We start from the raw sequence: 21284 nt of genomic DNA, 5'->3' as shown, positions 1-21284 counted from the left end.
AGGAAAGGGAAAAGATTAGGGTTTGGGGATGATGAAAGGGCTTTCTACGGGTAAGGATGGCAAAGGGTGGCAGTGACGGAAAGTCAGGCAACCTGTCCTGTCCGTCTTTTTGTATCGTGAATTGGAAAGACTGCAAGGGGGAGGGGAGTTGCTTGCGCCCTAAAGGAGGAGTTATTCAGATTCATTGCAGTGGGCGGCGGCTGCAAAACGCACCATTCTTCTTGTTTTGGCTCTGCAAAGCAGCCTTTTCAAGGGTTGGCTTGGGTGACAAAATGTCTTGTGTAGGCGTGGGTTTGTCTCCCTCTCGCTCTCTCTCCCTAAGATGTGTCCGGCATAGGCCAGGGTGCCACTCGAGGCCCAAACCAATTCTGGTTATCGCTTCTCGGCCTTTTGGCTAAGATCAAGTGTAGTATCTGTTCTTATCAGTTTAATATCTGATACGTCCCCTATCTGGGGACCATATATTAAATGGATTTTTAGAACAGGGAGATGGAAAAAGAGCTTGCTCTGTCCACTCCACGCATTGACCTGGTATTGCAGTACCTCCAGGAACGGTGCACCCCTTCTTAACCCAGTTTCCAAAAGCAGAACTCAATTCACCTGATTCATATTAGCCCGATTTAATGAATTGGAAGAAAGCATACGTCTTCATATGCACCTCAATTTGGCCCATTCACTTTTCACACTTCCTCCTTTTGTTTTTTATCTTTCACACTTTTGACTTTCTTTATTCATCCAAATAGCAAACTCATCACCACTCAACCTGACCAACTCGGCTATGTCCCCGTGCTGCAGTTCTCTGTCTTATCTAGATCATTTGCAATTGAATGGAATAGATCCCTTTTGGACAAAGTGGATTCACCTGCTGCTGCAGTGACCACAGGTGTGATAACATCTAGAATTGGCATCTGGTGCGATCTCTCCGCTTCCACTCCAAAGAAAGTTACCTGTTTATTCCTATCATGCATTGGTTTTTGGGGTTTTCTTTGAGTAATGATGATCTCTTTAGTAGTCTGTTGGCGCCCTCTCCTGGAGGAATAGTTTGCTTGCTCTTGGACATTCTAAAAGAGAGGTCATGATAGACATTGAGCTTCTGAGCTCAATTGGGGACAGTCATGGGTGATGAATGTTTGCAACCTACTGCGAAGCCTCATACCGCAATATAAGGAACGTCAAATACTAAGAAAGGGCGGCCTATGAAAGAATTACTACTTTCAATAAGTACACTTAAACGGCTAATTGGGAATAGAAAAACTGTAAAAAGCCCTCTGAGAAAGCCCCCCTCTAACCTTTGATAGTAAGCTTTTCTGTAGTCTGCCTGTTGATGTATTTTCCGTTTGAACTGTGCACAACATGAAGAGACGGAACACTGGCGGCTTGTCACAATGCCCCCCGATGACATCACAATAGCGCTGCTGCCTAGAAAACAAGCTGCGCAGAAGAAGTTGTTCTTTGGGTGGGAGGGTGGGCTAGTGGAAGGAGGGGGCAATCTCTTTTTTTCCCGGGTGGTAGGGGGATGACAGGAGAAGGGAAGCGGGTGGTGAGAAAGGTACAGAGGGCAGGGTTTGGGGGCTGGGAAGGAAAGGGAAAAGATTAGGGTTTGGGGATGATGAAAGGGCTTTCTACGGGTAAGGATGGCAAAGGGTGGCAGTGACGGAAAGTCAGGCAACCTGTCCTGTCCGTCTTTTTGTATCGTGAATTGGAAAGACTGCAAGGGGGAGGGGAGTTGCTTGCGCCCTAAAGGAGGAGTTATTCAGATTCATTGCAGTGGGCGGCGGCTGCAAAACGCACCATTCTTCTTGTTTTGGCTCTGCAAAGCAGCCTTTTCAAGGGTTGGCTTGGGTGACAAAATGTCTTGTGTAGGCGTGGGTTTGTCTCCCTCTCGCTCTCTCTCCCTAAGATGTGTCCGGCATAGGCCAGGGTGCCACTCGAGGCCCAAACCAATTCTGGTTATCGCTTCTCGGCCTTTTGGCTAAGATCAAGTGTAGTATCTGTTCTTATCAGTTTAATATCTGATACGTCCCCTATCTGGGGACCATATATTAAATGGATTTTTAGAACAGGGAGATGGAAAAAGAGCTTGCTCTGTCCACTCCACGCATTGACCTGGTATTGCAGTACCTCCAGGAACGGTGCACCCCTTCTTAACCCAGTTTCCAAAAGCAGAACTCAATTCACCTGATTCATATTAGCCCGATTTAATGAATTGGAAGAAAGCATACGTCTTCATATGCACCTCAATTTGGCCCATTCACTTTTCACACTTCCTCCTTTTGTTTTTTATCTTTCACACTTTTGACTTTCTTTATTCATCCAAATAGCAAACTCATCACCACTCAACCTGACCAACTCGGCTATGTCCCCGTGCTGCAGTTCTCTGTCTTATCTAGATCATTTGCAATTGAATGGAATAGATCCCTTTTGGACAAAGTGGATTCACCTGCTGCTGCAGTGACCACAGGTGTGATAACATCTAGAATTGGCATCTGGTGCGATCTCTCCGCTTCCACTCCAAAGAAAGTTACCTGTTTATTCCTATCATGCATTGGTTTTTGGGGTTTTCTTTGAGTAATGATGATCTCTTTAGTAGTCTGTTGGCGCCCTCTCCTGGAGGAATAGTTTGCTTGCTCTTGGACATTCTAAAAGAGAGGTCATGATAGACATTGAGCTTCTGAGCTCAATTGGGGACAGTCATGGGTGATGAATGTTTGCAACCTACTGCGAAGCCTCATACCGCAATATAAGGAACGTCAAATACTAAGAAAGGGCGGCCTATGAAAGAATTACTACTTTCAATAAGTACACTTAAACGGCTAATTGGGAATAGAAAAACTGTAAAAAGCCCTCTGAGAAAGCCCCCCTCTAACCTTTGATAGTAAGCTTTTCTGTAGTCTGCCTGTTGATGTATTTTCCGTTTGAACTGTGCACAACATGAAGAGACGGAACACTGGCGGCTTGTCACAATGCCCCCCGATGACATCACAATAGCGCTGCTGCCTAGAAAACAAGCTGCGCAGAAGAAGTTGTTCTTTGGGTGGGAGGGTGGGCTAGTGGAAGGAGGGGGCAATCTCTTTTTTTCCCGGGTGGTAGGGGGATGACAGGAGAAGGGAAGCGGGTGGTGAGAAAGGTACAGAGGGCAGGGTTTGGGGGCTGGGAAGGAAAGGGAAAAGATTAGGGTTTGGGGATGATGAAAGGGCTTTCTACGGGTAAGGATGGCAAAGGGTGGCAGTGACGGAAAGTCAGGCAACCTGTCCTGTCCGTCTTTTTGTATCGTGAATTGGAAAGACTGCAAGGGGGAGGGGAGTTGCTTGCGCCCTAAAGGAGGAGTTATTCAGATTCATTGCAGTGGGCGGCGGCTGCAAAACGCACCATTCTTCTTGTTTTGGCTCTGCAAAGCAGCCTTTTCAAGGGTTGGCTTGGGTGACAAAATGTCTTGTGTAGGCGTGGGTTTGTCTCCCTCTCGCTCTCTCTCCCTAAGATGTGTCCGGCATAGGCCAGGGTGCCACTCGAGGCCCAAACCAATTCTGGTTATCGCTTCTCGGCCTTTTGGCTAAGATCAAGTGTAGTATCTGTTCTTATCAGTTTAATATCTGATACGTCCCCTATCTGGGGACCATATATTAAATGGATTTTTAGAACAGGGAGATGGAAAAAGAGCTTGCTCTGTCCACTCCACGCATTGACCTGGTATTGCAGTACCTCCAGGAACGGTGCACCCCTTCTTAACCCAGTTTCCAAAAGCAGAACTCAATTCACCTGATTCATATTAGCCCGATTTAATGAATTGGAAGAAAGCATACGTCTTCATATGCACCTCAATTTGGCCCATTCACTTTTCACACTTCCTCCTTTTGTTTTTTATCTTTCACACTTTTGACTTTCTTTATTCATCCAAATAGCAAACTCATCACCACTCAACCTGACCAACTCGGCTATGTCCCCGTGCTGCAGTTCTCTGTCTTATCTAGATCATTTGCAATTGAATGGAATAGATCCCTTTTGGACAAAGTGGATTCACCTGCTGCTGCAGTGACCACAGGTGTGATAACATCTAGAATTGGCATCTGGTGCGATCTCTCCGCTTCCACTCCAAAGAAAGTTACCTGTTTATTCCTATCATGCATTGGTTTTTGGGGTTTTCTTTGAGTAATGATGATCTCTTTAGTAGTCTGTTGGCGCCCTCTCCTGGAGGAATAGTTTGCTTGCTCTTGGACATTCTAAAAGAGAGGTCATGATAGACATTGAGCTTCTGAGCTCAATTGGGGACAGTCATGGGTGATGAATGTTTGCAACCTACTGCGAAGCCTCATACCGCAATATAAGGAACGTCAAATACTAAGAAAGGGCGGCCTATGAAAGAATTACTACTTTCAATAAGTACACTTAAACGGCTAATTGGGAATAGAAAAACTGTAAAAAGCCCTCTGAGAAAGCCCCCCTCTAACCTTTGATAGTAAGCTTTTCTGTAGTCTGCCTGTTGATGTATTTTCCGTTTGAACTGTGCACAACATGAAGAGACGGAACACTGGCGGCTTGTCACAATGCCCCCCGATGACATCACAATAGCGCTGCTGCCTAGAAAACAAGCTGCGCAGAAGAAGTTGTTCTTTGGGTGGGAGGGTGGGCTAGTGGAAGGAGGGGGCAATCTCTTTTTTTCCCGGGTGGTAGGGGGATGACAGGAGAAGGGAAGCGGGTGGTGAGAAAGGTACAGAGGGCAGGGTTTGGGGGCTGGGAAGGAAAGGGAAAAGATTAGGGTTTGGGGATGATGAAAGGGCTTTCTACGGGTAAGGATGGCAAAGGGTGGCAGTGACGGAAAGTCAGGCAACCTGTCCTGTCCGTCTTTTTGTATCGTGAATTGGAAAGACTGCAAGGGGGAGGGGAGTTGCTTGCGCCCTAAAGGAGGAGTTATTCAGATTCATTGCAGTGGGCGGCGGCTGCAAAACGCACCATTCTTCTTGTTTTGGCTCTGCAAAGCAGCCTTTTCAAGGGTTGGCTTGGGTGACAAAATGTCTTGTGTAGGCGTGGGTTTGTCTCCCTCTCGCTCTCTCTCCCTAAGATGTGTCCGGCATAGGCCAGGGTGCCACTCGAGGCCCAAACCAATTCTGGTTATCGCTTCTCGGCCTTTTGGCTAAGATCAAGTGTAGTATCTGTTCTTATCAGTTTAATATCTGATACGTCCCCTATCTGGGGACCATATATTAAATGGATTTTTAGAACAGGGAGATGGAAAAAGAGCTTGCTCTGTCCACTCCACGCATTGACCTGGTATTGCAGTACCTCCAGGAACGGTGCACCCCTTCTTAACCCAGTTTCCAAAAGCAGAACTCAATTCACCTGATTCATATTAGCCCGATTTAATGAATTGGAAGAAAGCATACGTCTTCATATGCACCTCAATTTGGCCCATTCACTTTTCACACTTCCTCCTTTTGTTTTTTATCTTTCACACTTTTGACTTTCTTTATTCATCCAAATAGCAAACTCATCACCACTCAACCTGACCAACTCGGCTATGTCCCCGTGCTGCAGTTCTCTGTCTTATCTAGATCATTTGCAATTGAATGGAATAGATCCCTTTTGGACAAAGTGGATTCACCTGCTGCTGCAGTGACCACAGGTGTGATAACATCTAGAATTGGCATCTGGTGCGATCTCTCCGCTTCCACTCCAAAGAAAGTTACCTGTTTATTCCTATCATGCATTGGTTTTTGGGGTTTTCTTTGAGTAATGATGATCTCTTTAGTAGTCTGTTGGCGCCCTCTCCTGGAGGAATAGTTTGCTTGCTCTTGGACATTCTAAAAGAGAGGTCATGATAGACATTGAGCTTCTGAGCTCAATTGGGGACAGTCATGGGTGATGAATGTTTGCAACCTACTGCGAAGCCTCATACCGCAATATAAGGAACGTCAAATACTAAGAAAGGGCGGCCTATGAAAGAATTACTACTTTCAATAAGTACACTTAAACGGCTAATTGGGAATAGAAAAACTGTAAAAAGCCCTCTGAGAAAGCCCCCCTCTAACCTTTGATAGTAAGCTTTTCTGTAGTCTGCCTGTTGATGTATTTTCCGTTTGAACTGTGCACAACATGAAGAGACGGAACACTGGCGGCTTGTCACAATGCCCCCCGATGACATCACAATAGCGCTGCTGCCTAGAAAACAAGCTGCGCAGAAGAAGTTGTTCTTTGGGTGGGAGGGTGGGCTAGTGGAAGGAGGGGGCAATCTCTTTTTTTCCCGGGTGGTAGGGGGATGACAGGAGAAGGGAAGCGGGTGGTGAGAAAGGTACAGAGGGCAGGGTTTGGGGGCTGGGAAGGAAAGGGAAAAGATTAGGGTTTGGAGATGATGAAAGGGCTTTCTACGGGTAAGGATGGCAAAGGGTGGCAGTGACGGAAAGTCAGGCAACCTGTCCTGTCCGTCTTTTTGTATCGTGAATTGGAAAGACTGCAAGGGGGAGGGGAGTTGCTTGCGCCCTAAAGGAGGAGTTATTCAGATTCATTGCAGTGGGCGGCGGCTGCAAAACGCACCATTCTTCTTGTTTTGGCTCTGCAAAGCAGCCTTTTCAAGGGTTGGCTTGGGTGACAAAATGTCTTGTGTAGGCGTGGGTTTGTCTCCCTCTCGCTCTCTCTCCCTAAGATGTGTCCGGCATAGGCCAGGGTGCCACTCGAGGCCCAAACCAATTCTGGTTATCGCTTCTCGGCCTTTTGGCTAAGATCAAGTGTAGTATCTGTTCTTATCAGTTTAATATCTGATACGTCCCCTATCTGGGGACCATATATTAAATGGATTTTTAGAACAGGGAGATGGAAAAAGAGCTTGCTCTGTCCACTCCACGCATTGACCTGGTATTGCAGTACCTCCAGGAACGGTGCACCCCTTCTTAACCCAGTTTCCAAAAGCAGAACTCAATTCACCTGATTCATATTAGCCCGATTTAATGAATTGGAAGAAAGCATACGTCTTCATATGCACCTCAATTTGGCCCATTCACTTTTCACACTTCCTCCTTTTGTTTTTTATCTTTCACACTTTTGACTTTCTTTATTCATCCAAATAGCAAACTCATCACCACTCAACCTGACCAACTCGGCTATGTCCCCGTGCTGCAGTTCTCTGTCTTATCTAGATCATTTGCAATTGAATGGAATAGATCCCTTTTGGACAAAGTGGATTCACCTGCTGCTGCAGTGACCACAGGTGTGATAACATCTAGAATTGGCATCTGGTGCGATCTCTCCGCTTCCACTCCAAAGAAAGTTACCTGTTTATTCCTATCATGCATTGGTTTTTGGGGTTTTCTTTGAGTAATGATGATCTCTTTAGTAGTCTGTTGGCGCCCTCTCCTGGAGGAATAGTTTGCTTGCTCTTGGACATTCTAAAAGAGAGGTCATGATAGACATTGAGCTTCTGAGCTCAATTGGGGACAGTCATGGGTGATGAATGTTTGCAACCTACTGCGAAGCCTCATACCGCAATATAAGGAACGTCAAATACTAAGAAAGGGCGGCCTATGAAAGAATTACTACTTTCAATAAGTACACTTAAACGGCTAATTGGGAATAGAAAAACTGTAAAAAGCCCTCTGAGAAAGCCCCCCTCTAACCTTTGATAGTAAGCTTTTCTGTAGTCTGCCTGTTGATGTATTTTCCGTTTGAACTGTGCACAACATGAAGAGACGAAACACTGGCGGCTTGTCACAATGCCCCCCGATGACATCACAATAGCGCTGCTGCCTAGAAAACAAGCTGCGCAGAAGAAGTTGTTCTTTGGGTGGGAGGGTGGGCTAGTGGAAGGAGGGGGCAATCTCTTTTTTTCCCGGGTGGTAGGGGGATGACAGGAGAAGGGAAGCGGGTGGTGAGAAAGGTACAGAGGGCAGGGTTTGGGGGCTGGGAAGGAAAGGGAAAAGATTAGGGTTTGGGGATGATGAAAGGGCTTTCTACGGGTAAGGATGGCAAAGGGTGGCAGTGACGGAAAGTCAGGCAACCTGTCCTGTCCGTCTTTTTGTATCGTGAATTGGAAAGACTGCAAGGGGGAGGGGAGTTGCTTGCGCCCTAAAGGAGGAGTTATTCAGATTCATTGCAGTGGGCGGCGGCTGCAAAACGCACCATTCTTCTTGTTTTGGCTCTGCAAAGCAGCCTTTTCAAGGGTTGGCTTGGGTGACAAAATGTCTTGTGTAGGCGTGGGTTTGTCTCCCTCTCGCTCTCTCTCCCTAAGATGTGTCCGGCATAGGCCAGGGTGCCACTCGAGGCCCAAACCAATTCTGGTTATCGCTTCTCGGCCTTTTGGCTAAGATCAAGTGTAGTATCTGTTCTTATCAGTTTAATATCTGATACGTCCCCTATCTGGGGACCATATATTAAATGGATTTTTAGAACAGGGAGATGGAAAAAGAGCTTGCTCTGTCCACTCCACGCATTGACCTGGTATTGCAGTACCTCCAGGAACGGTGCACCCCTTCTTAACCCAGTTTCCAAAAGCAGAACTCAATTCACCTGATTCATATTAGCCCGATTTAATGAATTGGAAGAAAGCATACGTCTTCATATGCACCTCAATTTGGCCCATTCACTTTTCACACTTCCTCCTTTTGTTTTTTATCTTTCACACTTTTGACTTTCTTTATTCATCCAAATAGCAAACTCATCACCACTCAACCTGACCAACTCGGCTATGTCCCCGTGCTGCAGTTCTCTGTCTTATCTAGATCATTTGCAATTGAATGGAATAGATCCCTTTTGGACAAAGTGGATTCACCTGCTGCTGCAGTGACCACAGGTGTGATAACATCTAGAATTGGCATCTGGTGCGATCTCTCCGCTTCCACTCCAAAGAAAGTTACCTGTTTATTCCTATCATGCATTGGTTTTTGGGGTTTTCTTTGAGTAATGATGATCTCTTTAGTAGTCTGTTGGCGCCCTCTCCTGGAGGAATAGTTTGCTTGCTCTTGGACATTCTAAAAGAGAGGTCATGATAGACATTGAGCTTCTGAGCTCAATTGGGGACAGTCATGGGTGATGAATGTTTGCAACCTACTGCGAAGCCTCATACCGCAATATAAGGAACGTCAAATACTAAGAAAGGGCGGCCTATGAAAGAATTACTACTTTCAATAAGTACACTTAAACGGCTAATTGGGAATAGAAAAACTGTAAAAAGCCCTCTGAGAAAGCCCCCCTCTAACCTTTGATAGTAAGCTTTTCTGTAGTCTGCCTGTTGATGTATTTTCCGTTTGAACTGTGCACAACATGAAGAGACGGAACACTGGCGGCTTGTCACAATGCCCCCCGATGACATCACAATAGCGCTGCTGCCTAGAAAACAAGCTGCGCAGAAGAAGTTGTTCTTTGGGTGGGAGGGTGGGCTAGTGGAAGGAGGGGGCAATCTCTTTTTTTCCCGGGTGGTAGGGGGATGACAGGAGAAGGGAAGCGGGTGGTGAGAAAGGTACAGAGGGCAGGGTTTGGGGGCTGGGAAGGAAAGGGAAAAGATTAGGGTTTGGGGATGATGAAAGGGCTTTCTACGGGTAAGGATGGCAAAGGGTGGCAGTGACGGAAAGTCAGGCAACCTGTCCTGTCCGTCTTTTTGTATCGTGAATTGGAAAGACTGCAAGGGGGAGGGGAGTTGCTTGCGCCCTAAAGGAGGAGTTATTCAGATTCATTGCAGTGGGCGGCGGCTGCAAAACGCACCATTCTTCTTGTTTTGGCTCTGCAAAGCAGCCTTTTCAAGGGTTGGCTTGGGTGACAAAATGTCTTGTGTAGGCGTGGGTTTGTCTCCCTCTCGCTCTCTCTCCCTAAGATGTGTCCGGCATAGGCCAGGGTGCCACTCGAGGCCCAAACCAATTCTGGTTATCGCTTCTCGGCCTTTTGGCTAAGATCAAGTGTAGTATCTGTTCTTATCAGTTTAATATCTGATACGTCCCCTATCTGGGGACCATATATTAAATGGATTTTTAGAACAGGGAGATGGAAAAAGAGCTTGCTCTGTCCACTCCACGCATTGACCTGGTATTGCAGTACCTCCAGGAACGGTGCACCCCTTCTTAACCCAGTTTCCAAAAGCAGAACTCAATTCACCTGATTCATATTAGCCCGATTTAATGAATTGGAAGAAAGCATACGTCTTCATATGCACCTCAATTTGGCCCATTCACTTTTCACACTTCCTCCTTTTGTTTTTTATCTTTCACACTTTTGACTTTCTTTATTCATCCAAATAGCAAACTCATCACCACTCAACCTGACCAACTCGGCTATGTCCCCGTGCTGCAGTTCTCTGTCTTATCTAGATCATTTGCAATTGAATGGAATAGATCCCTTTTGGACAAAGTGGATTCACCTGCTGCTGCAGTGACCACAGGTGTGATAACATCTAGAATTGGCATCTGGTGCGATCTCTCCGCTTCCACTCCAAAGAAAGTTACCTGTTTATTCCTATCATGCATTGGTTTTTGGGGTTTTCTTTGAGTAATGATGATCTCTTTAGTAGTCTGTTGGCGCCCTCTCCTGGAGGAATAGTTTGCTTGCTCTTGGACATTCTAAAAGAGAGGTCATGATAGACATTGAGCTTCTGAGCTCAATTGGGGACAGTCATGGGTGATGAATGTTTGCAACCTACTGCGAAGCCTCATACCGCAATATAAGGAACGTCAAATACTAAGAAAGGGCGGCCTATGAAAGAATTACTACTTTCAATAAGTACACTTAAACGGCTAATTGGGAATAGAAAAACTGTAAAAAGCCCTCTGAGAAAGCCCCCCTCTAACCTTTGATAGTAAGCTTTTCTGTAGTCTGCCTGTTGATGTATTTTCCGTTTGAACTGTGCACAACATGAAGAGACGGAACACTGGCGGCTTGTCACAATGCCCCCCGATGACATCACAATAGCGCTGCTGCCTAGAAAACAAGCTGCGCAGAAGAAGTTGTTCTTTGGGTGGGAGGGTGGGCTAGTGGAAGGAGGGGGCAATCTCTTTTTTTCCCGGGTGGTAGGGGGATGACAGGAGAAGGGAAGCGGGTGGTGAGAAAGGTACAGAGGGCAGGGTTTGGGGGCTGGGAAGGAAAGGGAAAAGATTAGGGTTTGGGGATGATGAAAGGGCTTTCTACGGGTAAGGATGGCAAAGGGTGGCAGTGACGGAAAGTCAGGCAACCTGTCCTGTCCGTCTTTTTGTATCGTGAATTGGAAAGACTGCAAGGGGGAGGGGAGTTGCTTGCGCCCTAAAGGAGGAGTTATTCAGATTCATTGCAGTGGGCGGCGGCTGCAAAACGCACCATTCTTCTTGTTTTGGCTCTGCAAAGCAGCCTTTTCAAGGGTTGGCTTGGGTGACAAAATGTCTTGTGTAGGCGTGGGTTTGTCTCCCTCTCGCTCTCTCTCCCTAAGATGTGTCCGGCATAGGCCAGGGTGCCACTCGAGGCCCAAACCAATTCTGGTTATCGCTTCTCGGCCTTTTGGCTAAGATCAAGTGTAGTATCTGTTCTTATCAGTTTAATATCTGATACGTCCCCTATCTGGGGACCATATATTAAATGGATTTTTAGAACAGGGAGATGGAAAAAGAGCTTGCTCTGTCCACTCCACGCATTGACCTGGTATTGCAGTACCTCCAGGAACGGTGCACCCCTTCTTAACCCAGTTTCCAAAAGCAGAACTCAATTCACCTGATTCATATTAGCCCGATTTAATGAATTGGAAGAAAGCATACGTCTTCATATGCACCTCAATTTGGCCCATTCACTTTTCACACTTCCTCCTTTTGTTTTTTATCTTTCACACTTTTGACTTTCTTTATTCATCCAAATAGCAAACTCATCACCACTCAACCTGACCAACTCGGCTATGTCCCCGTGCTGCAGTTCTCTGTCTTATCTAGATCATTTGCAATTGAATGGAATAGATCCCTTTTGGACAAAGTGGATTCACCTGCTGCTGCAGTGACCACAGGTGTGATAACATCTAGAATTGGCATCTGGTGCGATCTCTCCGCTTCCACTCCAAAGAAAGTTACCTGTTTATTCCTATCATGCATTGGTTTTTGGGGTTTTCTTTGAGTAATGATGATCTCTTTAGTAGTCTGTTGGCGCCCTCTCCTGGAGGAATAGTTTGCTTGCTCTTGGACATTCTAAAAGAGAGGTCATGATAGACATTGAGCTTCTGAGCTCAATTGGGGACAGTCATGGGTGATGAATGTTTGCAACCTACTGCGAAGCCTCATACCGCAATATAAGGAACGTCAAATACTAAGAAAGGGCGGCCTATGAAAGAATTACTACTTTCAATAAGTACACTTAAACGGCTAATTGGGAATAGAAAAACTGTAAAAAGCCCTCTGAGAAAGCCCCCCTCTAACCTTTGATAGTAAGCTTTTCTGTAGTCTGCCTGTTGATGTATTTTCCGTTTGAACTGTGCACAACATGAAGAGACGGAACACTGGCGGCTTGTCACAATGCCCCCCGATGACATCACAATAGCGCTGCTGCCTAGAAAACAAGCTGCGCAGAAGAAGTTGTTCTTTGGGTGGGAGGGTGGGCTAGTGGAAGGAGGGGGCAATCTCTTTTTTTCCCGGGTGGTAGGGGGATGACAGGAGAAGGGAAGCGGGTGGTGAGAAAGGTACAGAGGGCAGGGTTTGGGGGCTGGGAAGGAAAGGGAAAAGATTAGGGTTTGGGGATGATGAAAGGGCTTTCTACGGGTAAGGATGGCAAAGGGTGGCAGTGACGGAAAGTCAGGCAACCTGTCCTGTCCGTCTTTTTGTATCGTGAATTGGAAAGACTGCAAGGGGGAGGGGAGTTGCTTGCGCCCTAAAGGAGGAGTTATTCAGATTCATTGCAGTGGGCGGCGGCTGCAAAACGCACCATTCTTCTTGTTTTGGCTCTGCAAAGCAGCCTTTTCAAGGGTTGGCTTGGGTGACAAAATGTCTTGTGTAGGCGTGGGTTTGTCTCCCTCTCGCTCTCTCTCCCTAAGATGTGTCCGGCATAGGCCAGGGTGCCACTCGAGGCCCAAACCAATTCTGGTTATCGCTTCTCGGCCTTTTGGCTAAGATCAAGTGTAGTATCTGTTCTTATCAGTTTAATATCTGATACGTCCCCTATCTGGGGACCATATATTAAATGGATTTTTAGAACAGGGAGATGGAAAAAGAGCTTGCTCTGTCCACTCCACGCATTGACCTGGTATTGCAGTACCTCCAGGAACGGTGCACCCCTTCTTAACCCAGTTTCCAAAAGCAGAACTCAATTCACCTGATTCATATTAGCCCGATTTAATGAATTGGAAGAAAGCATACGTCTTCATATGCACCTCAATTTGGCCCATTCACTTTTCACACTTCCTCCTTTTGTTTTTTATCTTTCACACTTTTGACTTTCTTTATTCATCCAAATAGCAAACTCATCACCACTCAACCTGACCAACTCGGCTATGTCCCCGTGCTGCAGTTCTCTGTCTTATCTAGATCATTTGCAATTGAATGGAATAGATCCCTTTTGGACAAAGTGGATTCACCTGCTGCTGCAGTGACCACAGGTGTGATAACATCTAGAATTGGCATCTGGTGCGATCTCTCCGCTTCCACTCCAAAGAAAGTTACCTGTTTATTCCTATCATGCATTGGTTTTTGGGGTTTTCTTTGAGTAATGATGATCTCTTTAGTAGTCTGTTGGCGCCCTCTCCTGGAGGAATAGTTTGCTTGCTCTTGGACATTCTAAAAGAGAGGTCATGATAGACATTGAGCTTCTGAGCTCAATTGGGGACAGTCATGGGTGATGAATGTTTGCAACCTACTGCGAAGCCTCATACCGCAATATAAGGAACGTCAAATACTAAGAAAGGGCGGCCTATGAAAGAATTACTACTTTCAATAAGTACACTTAAACGGCTAATTGGGAATAGAAAAACTGTAAAAAGCCCTCTGAGAAAGCCCCCCTCTAACCTTTGATAGTAAGCTTTTCTGTAGTCTGCCTGTTGATGTATTTTCCGTTTGAACTGTGCACAACATGAAGAGACGGAACACTGGCGGCTTGTCACAATGCCCCCCGATGACATCACAATAGCGCTGCTGCCTAGAAAACAAGCTGCGCAGAAGAAGTTGTTCTTTGGGTGGGAGGGTGGGCTAGTGGAAGGAGGGGGCAATCTCTTTTTTTCCCGGGTGGTAGGGGGATGACAGGAGAAGGGAAGCGGGTGGTGAGAAAGGTACAGAGGGCAGGGTTTGGGGGCTGGGAAGGAAAGGGAAAAGATTAGGGTTTGGGGATGATGAAAGGGCTTTCTACGGGTAAGGATGGCAAAGGGTGGCAGTGACGGAAAGTCAGGCAACCTGTCCTGTCCGTCTTTTTGTATCGTGAATTGGAAAGACTGCAAGGGGGAGGGGAGTTGCTTGCGCCCTAAAGGAGGAGTTATTCAGATTCATTGCAGTGGGCGGCGGCTGCAAAACGCACCATTCTTCTTGTTTTGGCTCTGCAAAGCAGCCTTTTCAAGGGTTGGCTTGGGTGACAAAATGTCTTGTGTAGGCGTGGGTTTGTCTCCCTCTCGCTCTCTCTCCCTAAGATGTGTCCGGCATAGGCCAGGGTGCCACTCGAGGCCCAAACCAATTCTGGTTATCGCTTCTCGGCCTTTTGGCTAAGATCAAGTGTAGTGTTGTTCGAAGAGGTGGTTTAAGCTCCAGGCCACCTTAGTACAATGATACAATGCACACTGGAAGGTTGCGCTTGCTAGTACTCTGGGTGGATAGTATATTCATCTAGAGGAAAACATGGCCCTACCAGGATCGAGGCTATTAGACTGAGTAAGGGTGGGGGGCTATGGTACAACGTGCCCCAGGACTGACGACCCTGGAGTGAGTCTGAGCTTGCTGGCTTGGGACCCCGGCAAGCCTTGGGCTCTGTAGCACACCGTACCTTGCCTTTTCATACTTTTTGAGCATATTATCCTATCCCGGCCTTCTGGCTAGGAAGGGAAATTTTTATAATCCCGGTCGGAGGTCTGGTCAGCTTTGGGCTGAGAAACTAACACCCGGTTGGAGGTCTGGGTCAGCTTCGGCTGAGAAACCAACACCCGGTTGGAGGTCTGGGTCAGCTTCGGCTGAGAAACCAACACCCGGTTGGAGGTCCGGTTAGCCTTGGGCTGAGAAACCAACACCGGTTGACGGTCCGGGCAGTTTCGACTGCGAAACCAACAACTAGTAGCTCTCTACTCCACTTGGGTAAGATGCCTGGGTGGACGCTGGGAGCAACGACAAGGCTCAACCAGGCTTCGGCTTGGGGGAGCACCGAAGATCCCTGACCCTTGCTGTGGCCTTCTGGCTCGGAGGGACGGGGTTGATTTTTGGGGACCCTCTCCTCACGGTGGGGTCCACACGAATCCTAGCCTTTGCACTGTTTTTGGTGTGACTTCGGTCATGCATTTTTTGTGGTGCTTTGGAAAGCTTCATTAAATCAAAAAATCTGTTCTTATCAGTTTAATATCTGATACGTCCCCTATCTGGGGACCATATATTAAATGGATTTTTAGAACAGGGAGATGGAAAAAGAGCTTGCTCTGTCCACTCCACGCATTGACCTGGTATTGCAGTACCTCCAGGAACGGTGCACCCCTTCTTAACCCAGTTTCCAAAAGCAGAACTCAATTCACCTGATTCATATTAGCCCGATTTAATGAATTGGAAGAAAGCATACGTCTTCATATGCACCTCAATTTGGCCCATTCACTTTTCACACTTCCTCCTTTTGTTTTTTATCTTTCACACTTTTGACTTTCTTTATTCATCCAAATAGCAAACTCATCACCACTCAACCTGACCAACTCGGCTATGTCCCCGTGCTGCAGTTCTCTGTCTTATCTAGATCATTTGCAATTGAATGGAATAGATCCCTTTTGGACAAAGTGGATTCACCTGCTGCTGCAGTGACCACAGGTGTGATAACATCTAGAATTGGCATCTGGTGCGATCTCTCCGCTTCCACTCCAAAGAAAGTTACCTGTTTATTCCTATCATGCATTGGTTTTTGGGGTTTTCTTTGAGTAATGATGATCTCTTTAGTAGTCTGTTGGCGCCCTCTCCTGGAGGAATAGTTTGCTTGCTCTTGGACATTCTAAAAGAGAGGTCATGATAGACATTGAGCTTCTGAGCTCAATTGGGGACAGTCATGGGTGATGAATGTTTGCAACCTACTGCGAAGCCTCATACCGCAATATAAGGAACGTCAAATACTAAGAAAGGGCGGCCTATGAAAGAATTACTACTTTCAATAAGTACACTTAAACGGCTAATTGGGAATAGAAAAACTGTAAAAAGCCCTCTGAGAAAGCCCCCCTCTAACCTTTGATAGTAAGCTTTTCTGTAGTCTGCCTGTTGATGTATTTTCCGTTTGAACTGTGCACAACATGAAGAGACGGAACACTGGCGGCTTGTCACAATGCCCCCCGATGACATCACAATAGCGCTGCTGCCTAGAAAACAAGCTGCGCAGAAGAAGTTGTTCTTTGGGTGGGAGGGTGGGCTAGTGGAAGGAGGGGGCAATCTCTTTTTTTCCCGGGTGGTAGGGGGATGACAGGAGAAGGGAAGCGGGTGGTGAGAAAGGTACAGAGGGCAGGGTTTGGGGGCTGGGAAGGAAAGGGAAAAGATTAGGGTTTGGGGATGATGAAAGGGCTTTCTACGGGTAAGGATGGCAAAGGGTGGCAGTGACGGAAAGTCAGGCAACCTGTCCTGTCCGTCTTTTTGTATCGTGAATTGGAAAGACTGCAAGGGGGAGGGGAGTTGCTTGCGCCCTAAAGGAGGAGTTATTCAGATTCATTGCAGTGGGCGGCGGCTGCAAAACGCACCATTCTTCTTGTTTTGGCTCTGCAAAGCAGCCTTTTCAAGGGTTGGCTTGGGTGACAAAATGTCTTGTGTAGGCGTGGGTTTGTCTCCCTCTCGCTCTCTCTCCCTAAGATGTGTCCGGCATAGGCCAGGGTGCCACTCGAGGCCCAAACCAATTCTGGTTATCGCTTCTCGGCCTTTTGGCTAAGATCAAGTGTAGTATCTGTTCTTATCAGTTTAATATCTGATACGTCCCCTATCTGGGGACCATATATTAAATGGATTTTTAGAACAGGGAGATGGAAAAAGAGCTTGCTCTGTCCACTCCACGCATTGACCTGGTATTGCAGTACCTCCAGGAACGGTGCACCCCTTCTTAACCCAGTTTCCAAAAGCAGAACTCAATTCACCTGATTCATATTAGCCCGATTTAATGAATTGGAAGAAAGCATACGTCTTCATATGCACCTCAATTTGGCCCATTCACTTTTCACACTTCCTCCTTTTGTTTTTTATCTTTCACACTTTTGACTTTCTTTATTCATCCAAATAGCAAACTCATCACCACTCAACCTGACCAACTCGGCTATGTCCCCGTGCTGCAGTTCTCTGTCTTATCTAGATCATTTGCAATTGAATGGAATAGATCCCTTTTGGACAAAGTGGATTCACCTGCTGCTGCAGTGACCACAGGTGTGATAACATCTAGAATTGGCATCTGGTGCGATCTCTCCGCTTCCACTCCAAAGAAAGTTACCTGTTTATTCCTATCATGCATTGGTTTTTGGGGTTTTCTTTGAGTAATGATGATCTCTTTAGTAGTCTGTTGGCGCCCTCTCCTGGAGGAATAGTTTGCTTGCTCTTGGACATTCTAAAAGAGAGGTCATGATAGACATTGAGCTTCTGAGCTCAATTGGGGACAGTCATGGGTGATGAATGTTTGCAACCTACTGCGAAGCCTCATACCGCAATATAAGGAACGTCAAATACTAAGAAAGGGCGGCCTATGAAAGAATTACTACTTTCAATAAGTACACTTAAACGGCTAATTGGGAATAGAAAAACTGTAAAAAGCCCTCTGAGAAAGCCCCCCTCTAACCTTTGATAGTAAGCTTTTCTGTAGTCTGCCTGTTGATGTATTTTCCGTTTGAACTGTGCACAACATGAAGAGACGGAACACTGGCGGCTTGTCACAATGCCCCCCGATGACATCACAATAGCGCTGCTGCCTAGAAAACAAGCTGCGCAGAAGAAGTTGTTCTTTGGGTGGGAGGGTGGGCTAGTGGAAGGAGGGGGCAATCTCTTTTTTTCCCGGGTGGTAGGGGGATGACAGGAGAAGGGAAGCGGGTGGTGAGAAAGGTACAGAGGGCAGGGTTTGGGGGCTGGGAAGGAAAGGGAAAAGATTAGGGTTTGGGGATGATGAAAGGGCTTTCTACGGGTAAGGATGGCAAAGGGTGGCAGTGACGGAAAGTCAGGCAACCTGTCCTGTCCGTCTTTTTGTATCGTGAATTGGAAAGACTGCAAGGGGGAGGGGAGTTGCTTGCGCCCTAAAGGAGGAGTTATTCAGATTCATTGCAGTGGGCGGCGGCTGCAAAACGCACCATTCTTCTTGTTTTGGCTCTGCAAAGCAGCCTTTTCAAGGGTTGGCTTGGGTGACAAAATGTCTTGTGTAGGCGTGGGTTTGTCTCCCTCTCGCTCTCTCTCCCTAAGATGTGTCCGGCATAGGCCAGGGTGCCACTCGAGGCCCAAACCAATTCTGGTTATCGCTTCTCGGCCTTTTGGCTAAGATCAAGTGTAGTATCTGTTCTTATCAGTTTAATATCTGATACGTCCCCTATCTGGGGACCATATATTAAATGGATTTTTAGAACAGGGAGATGGAAAAAGAGCTTGCTCTGTCCACTCCACGCATTGACCTGGTATTGCAGTACCTCCAGGAACGGTGCACCCCTTCTTAACCCAGTTTCCAAAAGCAGAACTCAATTCACCTGATTCATATTAGCCCGATTTAATGAATTGGAAGAAAGCATACGTCTTCATATGCACCTCAATTTGGCCCATTCACTTTTCACACTTCCTCCTTTTGTTTTTTATCTTTCACACTTTTGACTTTCTTTATTCATCCAAATAGCAAACTCATCACCACTCAACCTGACCAACTCGGCTATGTCCCCGTGCTGCAGTTCTCTGTCTTATCTAGATCATTTGCAATTGAATGGAATAGATCCCTTTTGGACAAAGTGGATTCACCTGCTGCTGCAGTGACCACAGGTGTGATAACATCTAGAATTGGCATCTGGTGCGATCTCTCCGCTTCCACTCCAAAGAAAGTTACCTGTTTATTCCTATCATGCATTGGTTTTTGGGGTTTTCTTTGAGTAATGATGATCTCTTTAGTAGTCTGTTGGCGCCCTCTCCTGGAGGAATAGTTTGCTTGCTCTTGGACATTCTAAAAGAGAGGTCATGATAGACATTGAGCTTCTGAGCTCAATTGGGGACAGTCATGGGTGATGAATGTTTGCAACCTACTGCGAAGCCTCATACCGCAATATAAGGAACGTCAAATACTAAGAAAGGGCGGCCTATGAAAGAATTACTACTTTCAATAAGTACACTTAAACGGCTAATTGGGAATAGAAAAACTGTAAAAAGCCCTCTGAGAAAGCCCCCCTCTAACCTTTGATAGTAAGCTTTTCTGTAGTCTGCCTGTTGATGTATTTTCCGTTTGAACTGTGCACAACATGAAGAGACGGAACACTGGCGGCTTGTCACAATGCCCCCCGATGACATCACAATAGCGCTGCTGCCTAGAAAACAAGCTGCGCAGAAGAAGTTGTTCTTTGGGTGGGAGGGTGGGCTAGTGGAAGGAGGGGGCAATCTCTTTTTTTCCCGGGTGGTAGGGGGATGACAGGAGAAGGGAAGCGGGTGGTGAGAAAGGTACAGAGGGCAGGGTTTGGGGGCTGGGAAGGAAAGGGAAAAGATTAGGGTTTGGGGATGATGAAAGGGCTTTCTACGGGTAAGGATGGCAAAGGGTGGCAGTGACGGAAAGTCAGGCAACCTGTCCTGTCCGTCTTTTTGTATCGTGAATTGGAAAGACTGCAAGGGGGAGGGGAGTTGCTTGCGCCCTAAAGGAGGAGTTATTCAGATTCATTGCAGTGGGCGGCGGCTGCAAAACGCACCATTCTTCTTGTTTTGGCTCTGCAAAGCAGCCTTTTCAAGGGTTGGCTTGGGTGACAAAATGTCTTGTGTAGGCGTGGGTTTGTCTCCCTCTCGCTCTCTCTCCCTAAGATGTGTCCGGCATAGGCCAGGGTGCCACTCGAGGCCCAAACCAATTCTGGTTATCGCTTCTCGGCCTTTTGGCTAAGATCAAGTGTAGTATCTGTTCTTATCAGTTTAATATCTGATACGTCCCCTATCTGGGGACCATATATTAAATGGATTTTTAGAACAGGGAGATGGAAAAAGAGCTTGCTCTGTCCACTCCACGCATTGACCTGGTATTGCAGTACCTCCAGGAACGGTGCACCCCTTCTTAACCCAGTTTCCAAAAGCAGAACTCAATTCACCTGATTCATATTAGCCCGATTTAATGAATTGGAAGAAAGCATACGTCTTCATATGCACCTCAATTTGGCCCATTCACTTTTCACACTTCCTCCTTTTGTTTTTTATCTTTCACACTTTTGACTTTCTTTATTCATCCAAATAGCAAACTCATCACCACTCAACCTGACCAACTCGGCTATGTCCCCGTGCTGCAGTTCTCTGTCTTATCTAGATCATTTGCAATTGAATGGAATAGATCCCTTTTGGACAAAGTGGATTCACCTGCTGCTGCAGTGACCACAGGTGTGATAACATCTAGAATTGGCATCTGGTGCGATCTCTCCGCTTCCACTCCAAAGAAAGTTACCTGTTTATTCCTATCATGCATTGGTTTTTGGGGTTTTCTTTGAGTAATGATGATCTCTTTAGTAGTCTGTTGGCGCCCTCTCCTGGAGGAATAGTTTGCTTGCTCTTGGACATTCTAAAAGAGAGGTCATGATAGACATTGAGCTTCTGAGCTCAATTGGGGACAGTCATGGGTGATGAATGTTTGCAACCTACTGCGAAGCCTCATACCGCAATATAAGGAACGTCAAATACTAAGAAAGGGCGGCCTATGAAAGAATTACTACTTTCAATAAGTACACTTAAACGGCTAATTGGGAATAGAAAAACTGTAAAAAGCCCTCTGAGAAAGCCCCCCTCTAACCTTTGATAGTAAGCTTTTCTGTAGTCTGCCTGTTGATGTATTTTCCGTTTGAACTGTGCACAACATGAAGAGACGGAACACTGGCGGCTTGTCACAATGCCCCCCGATGACATCACAATAGCGCTGCTGCCTAGAAAACAAGCTGCGCAGAAGAAGTTGTTCTTTGGGTGGGAGGGTGGGCTAGTGGAAGGAGGGGGCAATCTCTTTTTTTCCCGGGTGGTAGGGGGATGACAGGAGAAGGGAAGCGGGTGGTG

General features: G+C 46.6%; 13 non-coding genes across 13 annotated transcripts; all 13 read left to right on the top strand.

Annotated features, from left to right (window-relative positions):
- The first annotated feature begins 374 nt into the window (after nt 1-374).
- Nucleotides 375-565, top strand: LOC142269143 (U2 spliceosomal RNA). Its single transcript, XR_012734688.1, has one exon. It is a non-coding gene; the product is annotated as a U2 spliceosomal RNA (small nuclear RNA).
- Nucleotides 566-1952: 1387 nt separating this feature from the next.
- LOC142269142 (U2 spliceosomal RNA) lies at nt 1953-2143 on the top strand. The gene has a single exon (XR_012734687.1). It is a non-coding gene; the product is annotated as a U2 spliceosomal RNA (small nuclear RNA).
- A 1387-nt stretch (nt 2144-3530) lies between these two features.
- Nucleotides 3531-3721, top strand: LOC142269141 (U2 spliceosomal RNA). Its single transcript, XR_012734686.1, has one exon. It is a non-coding gene; the product is annotated as a U2 spliceosomal RNA (small nuclear RNA).
- A 1387-nt stretch (nt 3722-5108) lies between these two features.
- On the top strand, nt 5109-5299 carry LOC142269140 (U2 spliceosomal RNA). Its single transcript, XR_012734685.1, has one exon. It is a non-coding gene; the product is annotated as a U2 spliceosomal RNA (small nuclear RNA).
- Nucleotides 5300-6686: 1387 nt separating this feature from the next.
- On the top strand, nt 6687-6877 carry LOC142269139 (U2 spliceosomal RNA). The gene has a single exon (XR_012734684.1). It is a non-coding gene; the product is annotated as a U2 spliceosomal RNA (small nuclear RNA).
- Nucleotides 6878-8264: 1387 nt separating this feature from the next.
- Nucleotides 8265-8455, top strand: LOC142269138 (U2 spliceosomal RNA). The gene has a single exon (XR_012734683.1). It is a non-coding gene; the product is annotated as a U2 spliceosomal RNA (small nuclear RNA).
- A 1387-nt stretch (nt 8456-9842) lies between these two features.
- On the top strand, nt 9843-10033 carry LOC142269125 (U2 spliceosomal RNA). The gene has a single exon (XR_012734675.1). It is a non-coding gene; the product is annotated as a U2 spliceosomal RNA (small nuclear RNA).
- A 1387-nt stretch (nt 10034-11420) lies between these two features.
- LOC142269184 (U2 spliceosomal RNA) lies at nt 11421-11611 on the top strand. The gene has a single exon (XR_012734725.1). It is a non-coding gene; the product is annotated as a U2 spliceosomal RNA (small nuclear RNA).
- Nucleotides 11612-12998: 1387 nt separating this feature from the next.
- LOC142269172 (U2 spliceosomal RNA) lies at nt 12999-13189 on the top strand. Its single transcript, XR_012734714.1, has one exon. It is a non-coding gene; the product is annotated as a U2 spliceosomal RNA (small nuclear RNA).
- A 2189-nt stretch (nt 13190-15378) lies between these two features.
- On the top strand, nt 15379-15572 carry LOC142269131 (U2 spliceosomal RNA). Its single transcript, XR_012734680.1, has one exon. It is a non-coding gene; the product is annotated as a U2 spliceosomal RNA (small nuclear RNA).
- A 1387-nt stretch (nt 15573-16959) lies between these two features.
- LOC142269160 (U2 spliceosomal RNA) lies at nt 16960-17150 on the top strand. Its single transcript, XR_012734703.1, has one exon. It is a non-coding gene; the product is annotated as a U2 spliceosomal RNA (small nuclear RNA).
- A 1387-nt stretch (nt 17151-18537) lies between these two features.
- Nucleotides 18538-18728, top strand: LOC142269147 (U2 spliceosomal RNA). Its single transcript, XR_012734692.1, has one exon. It is a non-coding gene; the product is annotated as a U2 spliceosomal RNA (small nuclear RNA).
- Nucleotides 18729-20115: 1387 nt separating this feature from the next.
- Nucleotides 20116-20306, top strand: LOC142269119 (U2 spliceosomal RNA). Its single transcript, XR_012734669.1, has one exon. It is a non-coding gene; the product is annotated as a U2 spliceosomal RNA (small nuclear RNA).
- The last annotated feature ends 978 nt before the right edge of the window (nt 20307-21284 follow it).

Source organism: Anomaloglossus baeobatrachus, unplaced genomic scaffold, assembly GCF_048569485.1.
Source record: "Anomaloglossus baeobatrachus isolate aAnoBae1 unplaced genomic scaffold, aAnoBae1.hap1 Scaffold_3138, whole genome shotgun sequence".
In the NCBI taxonomy this organism is placed as follows: Eukaryota; Metazoa; Chordata; class Amphibia; order Anura; family Aromobatidae; genus Anomaloglossus; species Anomaloglossus baeobatrachus.
Note: the sequence above shows the minus strand (reverse complement) of the source record. Positions and strands in the feature narration are given on the sequence as shown.